Genomic DNA, 7,500 nt, shown 5'->3' with positions numbered 1-7,500 from the left:
TGATAAATTACAAAATAATTTTGTAATTAGAAAATGTCTTGCATTTACATTGATTATTAGAAAAGTTGAATTAATGTTCTCTTGCCTGATACTGTAATTTTCAAATGCAATAATTTTATTAGCACAGGCTCTTGTAAGCTTCCCTCTTATAAGAATTCGATTCAATATAATTTTTTTTTCATAAACGTCACCTGTTTAACATATCATTTATATCTATCTTATACACTAAAGAGAGAGAGAGAGAGAGAGAGAGAGAGAGAGAGAGAGAGAGAGAGAGAGAGAGAGAGAGAGAGAGAGAGAGAGAGAGAGAAGAAAGAAAGAAAGAGAGAGAGAGAGTTATTTCTTCATTACGCCCATCCTTGGAACATAAGATCCTTTCTGGTACAACTCAGGAACATAAATGGTGGTCTACCCTTAAATCTGCACTCTTTGGTGTAGATGCAACAGTTCCTCCTTTACTTAAACCAGATGGCTCAGTCACTCACTGTCCAAAGGAAAAGGTAACCCTTTTGGCTGATGTTTTTGACAGTAAACAGAGTAATGAAAAACTTGAACTTCCTCATTCCTGTTTCCTGAGGCTAAACTAACTAGTTTAGCTTTTCGATCTCGTGAGATTAAAGCTCTGTTGATGGACCTTGATGCTTATGGAGGTGTAGACCCAAATGGTATTTTTCCTTTGTTTTTTATAAAGACAGCAGATTTCTTAGCTCCAAAGTTATCTATTATTTTGCGTAAGTTAGCAAGAAGAGGAGCTTTTAGCACTAGTTGGAGAATTGGTAATGTTACTCCTCTATGTAAATGTGTTTGTTGTAGCTCAAGTCCCACTGATTACCGCCCAATTTCCATAACTCCCATATTATCTAAAGTTTTTGAACGTCTTCTGGCAAAACGTCTTAATAGGTTTGCTGAAGGTAATCATCTACTCCCTAGTTTGCAATTTGGTTTTCGTAAAGGCCTTGGAGCATGTGATGCCCTTCTTACAATCTCCAATGCTGTACAGAAATCCCTTGATTGTGGTCGGGAAGTTCGTATGATTGGCCTTGATTTTAGTGCTGCCTTTGACCGTGTTAATCATGAGGCCCTTGTTTTCAAACTGAAACAGTTGGGAGTGGGTGGGTTGTTTCTTAGCATTATTATTGATTTTTTAAGTAATAGATCTCAAAGAGTTGTTGTTGATGGGCACCATAGTGATTATAGGAATGTGATATCCGGTGTTCCACAGGGTAGTGTTCTTGGCCCATTACTTTTCATACTATATACACATGACATGTGGTTTGGCCTAAAAAACAAGCTTGTTGCATATGCAGATGATGCTACTCTCTTTACATCAATTCCATCCCCTGAATGTAGATCTAGGGTTGGTGAATCTCTTAATAGAGATTTAGCTAGAATTAGTGCATTGTGCAAATTATGGGGTATGAAGTTGAATCCTAACAAAACTCAAAGTATGATTGTAAGTAGGTCAAGGACGGTGGCTCCTCAACATCCGGATCTCAGTATTGATAGTGTTTCTTTAAATATGTATGACTCTTTCAAAATTTTAGGTGTGATTCTCGACAGTAAATTTACTTTTGAGAAACATTTAAGGTCTCTGTCTTCTTCAATTGCACAAAAAATAGGCTTATTGAGGAGGTCTTTCAAGATTTTCGGTGATCAATCTATTCTGAAGAAGTGTTTTAATTCTTTCATTCTACCTTGTTTTGAGTATTGTTCTCCTGTTTGGTCTTCAGCTGCTGATTCTCTTCTTAATTTGTTGGACAGAAACTTACGGTCTATTAAATTTCTTATTCCTGATCTAGATATTAATCTCTGGCACCGTCGTTCAATTAGTTCATTATGTATGTTGCATAAGATTTTTCATAACTCTGACCATCCTTTACATTCAGATCTCCCTGGACAATTCTATCCTGTTCGTAATACTAGGCAGGCAGTTAATTCTAATAGCCAGGCCTTCTCCATCACGAGACTCAATACTACGCAGTGCTCTAGAAGTTTTATTCCAGCTGTTACCAAGTTGTGGAATGATCTTCCTAATCGGGTGGTTGAATCAGTAGAACTTCAAAAGTTCAAAGTTGGAGCAAATGCTTTTTTGTTGACCAGGTGGACATGAGTCTTTTTATAGTTTATTTATGACATATTTGTTTTTGATGCTGTTAATAGTTTATATATGACATGTCTGTTTTGACGTTGTTACTGTTTTTAGAATGATTTATTGTTAATTTATTCTCTTCATTTATTTATTTCCTTATTTCCTTTCCTCACTGGGCTATTTTTCCCTGTTGGAGCCCCTGGGCTTATAGCATCTTGCTTTTCCAACTAAGGTTGTAGCTTGGCTAATGATAATAATAATAATGATAATGGACATTTATTATTATTATTATTATTATTATTATTATTATTATTATTATTAGCCAAGCTACAACCTTAGTTGGATAAGCAAGATGCTATAAGCCCTAAGGCTCCAATAGGGAAAAATAGCCCAGTGAGGAAAGGAAACAAGGAAATAAATAAACGAAATAAAAATAATGAAAAATAAAAATAAAAATAATATAAAAAAATATTAACAACATTAAAACAGATAATTCATAGATAGACTAAAAAGACTTATGTCAATCTTTTCATTGATTTCTTTCTTCCATATAAAGATTATCAATAAAAGTACAGACATTCTCAGATCATACTTGGTCGACTCCAGTTACATTTATGAAAAACTAATAGCCTTTTATTATACAGATGGCTGACCACCCAAGTATCCAGTTACTCGTTTGAAAATAATATGGGATTGGCGTATATGATAATCAATGCAAAAATACATAGACAAAAGTACTCCAATTGTGATGCTCAACCTTGAATTAAATTAGACAAACTTAAAAGAAGTATGGGATTAGGGAGATAAATACCTTCATAAGTTTATTTGATAACAATGGGGACTAATTTATATAATTACAATTAGATTACGAATTTAAATAATACCAAGACATTGAAAATTTTTGAAAATTTGCATTAAATAAAACGCTAAATATCTGGTAACTTTTATTCCAGGATTTTATCGTTTTAAAAACTGATGTATTGACATAAAAGAGCGATATTATGGCCACCAACCCGTAAAAGATAATAACAAAGTAAGGTAAAATTACGGTCGTCTATATTGTACTGAAATACGGTTGAGAAAAGTATATTTTTTACAAAGAATTTTCGATTATAATAACGATTTTTTCTAAGAGTGAATATAATAAGTAAAAGTTAATTCAACTGTAACTAAAGAATATAACTAAAGATAAACTTAAAACCTTATCTTAAAAACGTGAATATTAAAATCTATAATTATTCATATTCTTTGACGAGCAATGATGAATACGGTATTCTGGATTTGGATTGGATAAGGATAGGGAAGTGGGGAATATGGGGAAAGGAAGAGTACCCCTGGATACAATCCAGTTTATAGCCCGAAGGCAGGTACTCGGGATGGGAAAGAATAAGAAAAAAAGGGAGAGAGAGAAGTACAGGAGAAGAATAAAAGAGAGGGGCAGACCCTCATGCAATGTTAGATAGTATTAGAAGCAGTTTGAGAAAAGAAATGACAGGCAGGGAGAGGAAAGCTCCTTTGGTTCTATGTCTAGCCCTCGCTGCAGGAGTCTGCTCTTCTGACAACCTATTTGATGGTTAAAAAAGGTATGATTGTTGATAAATATACGGTATTATTTCAAATCCAGTCGCAATCATTTCCTGTTTTTTTTTTTTTTCCCCTATTCTTTAAGTCTTTATTCTTCTTTTCTTTCTGATATGTGTAATTATCGAGCATTACATCTTTTATCAAGTTATTTCAATTTTCACACCTTTTAATCTCTCTCGATATCTAGCATCGGTATGTGTGTAACTCTTACAGTAAACCGCACCCAAACACACACACTCTCTCTCTCTCTCTCTCTCTCTCTCTCTCTCTCTCTCTCTCTCTCTCTCTCTCTCTCTCTCTCAGTGACGATGATTCACGCTTAATATCATGGGTTAGTGAACGCATTTTAACTTGTAAAAAGTTGGTTCGCTTTTTTTCAATCTCGAGGAGACTGGATAAACTTTCTGGAATCCTGGTCGGAAAATACTATAATAACACGATCTTACTGAAGAGAAGCTAAGAGCAAGAGATACAATGGAGAAAGACTTAGGTTTGCGGGCGAGTAAAACTTTTGCATATATATATATATGTATATATATATATATATATATATATATATATATATATATATATATATGTATATGTATATGTATATATATATATATATATATATATATATATATATATATATATATATATATATATATATATATATATATACATATATATATATATATATATACATATATATATATATATATATATATATATATATATATATATATATTTATGTGTGTATAGAAATATAAATATATATATATATATATATATATATATATATATATATATATATATATATATATATATATATATATATATATATATATATTTATGTGTGCGTTTGTGTACGTGTATACGTGTATGTCTTTGTATATATACATATATTCATATGTATATGGATATATGAATAAAATATATTTACACATGTATATATAAATATGTATGATATATGCAATATTCATGTATACATACACTCAAACATATATGCACACGCACATATATATGGGTATAAAGTGTATATAGATATACATAAATATGTCTGCATTTATACATTATATACACTTCCCATCTGTTGTATTGGATTACCTCCAAAGGGCTATCACCAAAAGAAGTTTTTTAAACCATATTGATTATTTATGGAATACTATATTGATAAATATCTATATAAATGCTGATAAGATTAATATGTGTAAGATGAAAGCCTCAATTAACATAAGAAAGGGAGTAACCAGAAATTTTAAAACATTCGTTTCAGATAATATATCATTCAGCGTTTGTTATTGCACAGTAAACTTTATATAGGGTTGCTTCCTTTGGTGTCGCATACATACATATATACATACATGCATACATACATACATATATGCACACATATATATATATATATATATATATATATATATATATATATATATATATATATATATATATATATATATATATACATACATTCCTTTTATCAAATTTTAAATAACCAACCCTCCATCAAAAACATTTATTCATCTTTGTAATTTTTCCTTTGTCCCTTCATCAAACTTGAAATAACAACCAACCCCCATCAATAACAATTAGTTATCTTCGTAATTTTTCCCATCACTCCTTCACCAAACTTGTAATAACACGCAGCCCCACCCTCATCAAAAATATCTAGTTATCTTCCTATTTTTCCCATTCTTCTTCCATCAAACTTGTGATAACTACCCCATCAAAAATATCCAGTTATCTTTTTATTTTTCCCATTCTTCTTCCATCAAACTTTTAATAACTACCCCATCAAAAACATTCATTTATCTTCGTGATTTTCCCCTTTGCCCCTTCAATGAACTGGCAATAACATCCAACCAACATTGAAAGCATTCGGTTATCTTCAAATTTTTTCCCATTATTCCTTCATCGTACTTTAATTAACAACACCCCAAGAAAAACATTTAGTTATCCCATCGTTCCTTCATAAAACCTGTAATAACAACACCCCATCAAAACATTCTGTTATCTTCGTGATTTTTCCCATCCTTCCATAAAAAACTTGTAAGTGAAAAAAAATGACCTAGCACGTCAGTTATTGTTGTGACAGATCGAAATTGTTCTTGACTTTCTCCTTTATTTTATCGATATGTCACCTGATTTTATATGGTGTTAACTAAATTCTTTACGTGAATGATGATAAAAGGAGATAGAATCAATATTGAAGAGAGGAAAAAAGAATAGTATGCGTGTGGAGAAAACGAGACTGAAAGGGGGAACGAAAGAAAAATATTATTATTATTATTATTACTATTATTATTATTACTATTATTATTATTATTATTATTATTATTATTATTATTATTATTATTATTAGCTAATCTACAACTCTAGTTGGGAAGGCAAGATGCTATAAGCCAAAGGGCTCCAACAGGGAAAAATAACCCAGTGAAGAAAGCAGATAAGAAAATAAATAAACGATATAAGAAGTAATGAACAATTGAAAAAAAATACTTTAAAACCATAAAAACATTAAAACAGATATTTAAAATATAAACTATAAAAACACTTATGACACTCTGTTCAACATAAAAAAAACATTTGCTGCAAGTTTAAACTTTTGAAACATAAATGATGTGTGGAGTAATGATAGTGTAGGATATTAATACCATAAAATCCTTGCAAATAAATAAGCAGAGAAGAAATATCTATGATATGAATACTAGAAGGAAAGGGGAAACACGAAGAGAAGCAGAAAGCTTATTACGAAAAAAAAAGGAATGTAATATCTGGACTTGAAGCTTAATAAGAGAACATGGCAGTTTTTTATTTACCAACTTAACGATTGTAAATTCTCAGTCTAAAGTGTTAGTTTTGTATCGCTCATACACTGAAACGGTAATTCTAAATTTGTATTATTATTATTATTATTATTATTATTATTATTATTATTATTATTATTATTATTATTATTATTATTATTATTATTACTTGCTAAGCTACAACCCTAGTTGGAAAAGCGAGATGCTATAATCCCAGGGGCTCCAACAAAAACCCTAAATGACATTTTTTTTTCAAATGCTTTAATATCATAATGCTCATGTCTCTAAAATATTTATGAAAATATCTTTTGCGTCATTTCTAAATACAAGTATTTTTTTTTCTTTTCTTATGTAACTGAATTACTTTATAAAATAGCATACCATTGTCTTTTTACTGCTTATAAAGTTGATCTCCAAATATGTATGAATATTGTGAAATATTCTTTTACTGTTTATTCTAAGCTTGATTATCTTTATATTTATTGTTTTGTTTTGGGATGAATCTTCCAATCACTGTGCTAATAATTTTACCGAAGCATTTAATTCAGAATTATAGTCCTTATATAATATAAATTGAAAACGCATTTCTTATTAGTTTGTGTTTGTTTCCTGTATTTTAGATTGGAACGTCTCAATTCTTTATGGACAACTTCAATATATAATAAAAGATATCTAACTTCTAATTTTATTATTTTAAAAATTTTTCTTGATAATTTATTAATTGCCTATTTCATATATGCCACCCAAAATAAATAATATTTTTAATCTATATAGATATGGCAGTATTGTTTCAAAACCAAAATAAGAAATATATTTCAATCTATACAAATATGGAGGTATTGTTCCAATTTTGTTTGAACTTTTCTAAGTAGGAGACAAAGGCAATGAAAGAAATTGGAGCCTGCAGACTACAGCCTTTCCTTCGGTATTACTTGGGCAATTTGAACAATTGAACCAGTTATTTTTAACTTGCTCTCTCACTTAGGCTTCATTTTCAGCCATGCCTTCCGGGGCAATGTTAAAAGCATCCTGCTTTTCCAA

The sequence above is a fragment of the Palaemon carinicauda genome, chromosome 13, assembly GCF_036898095.1.
Source record: "Palaemon carinicauda isolate YSFRI2023 chromosome 13, ASM3689809v2, whole genome shotgun sequence".
NCBI classification, from domain to species: Eukaryota; Metazoa; Arthropoda; class Malacostraca; order Decapoda; family Palaemonidae; genus Palaemon; species Palaemon carinicauda.
Note: the sequence above shows the minus strand (reverse complement) of the source record.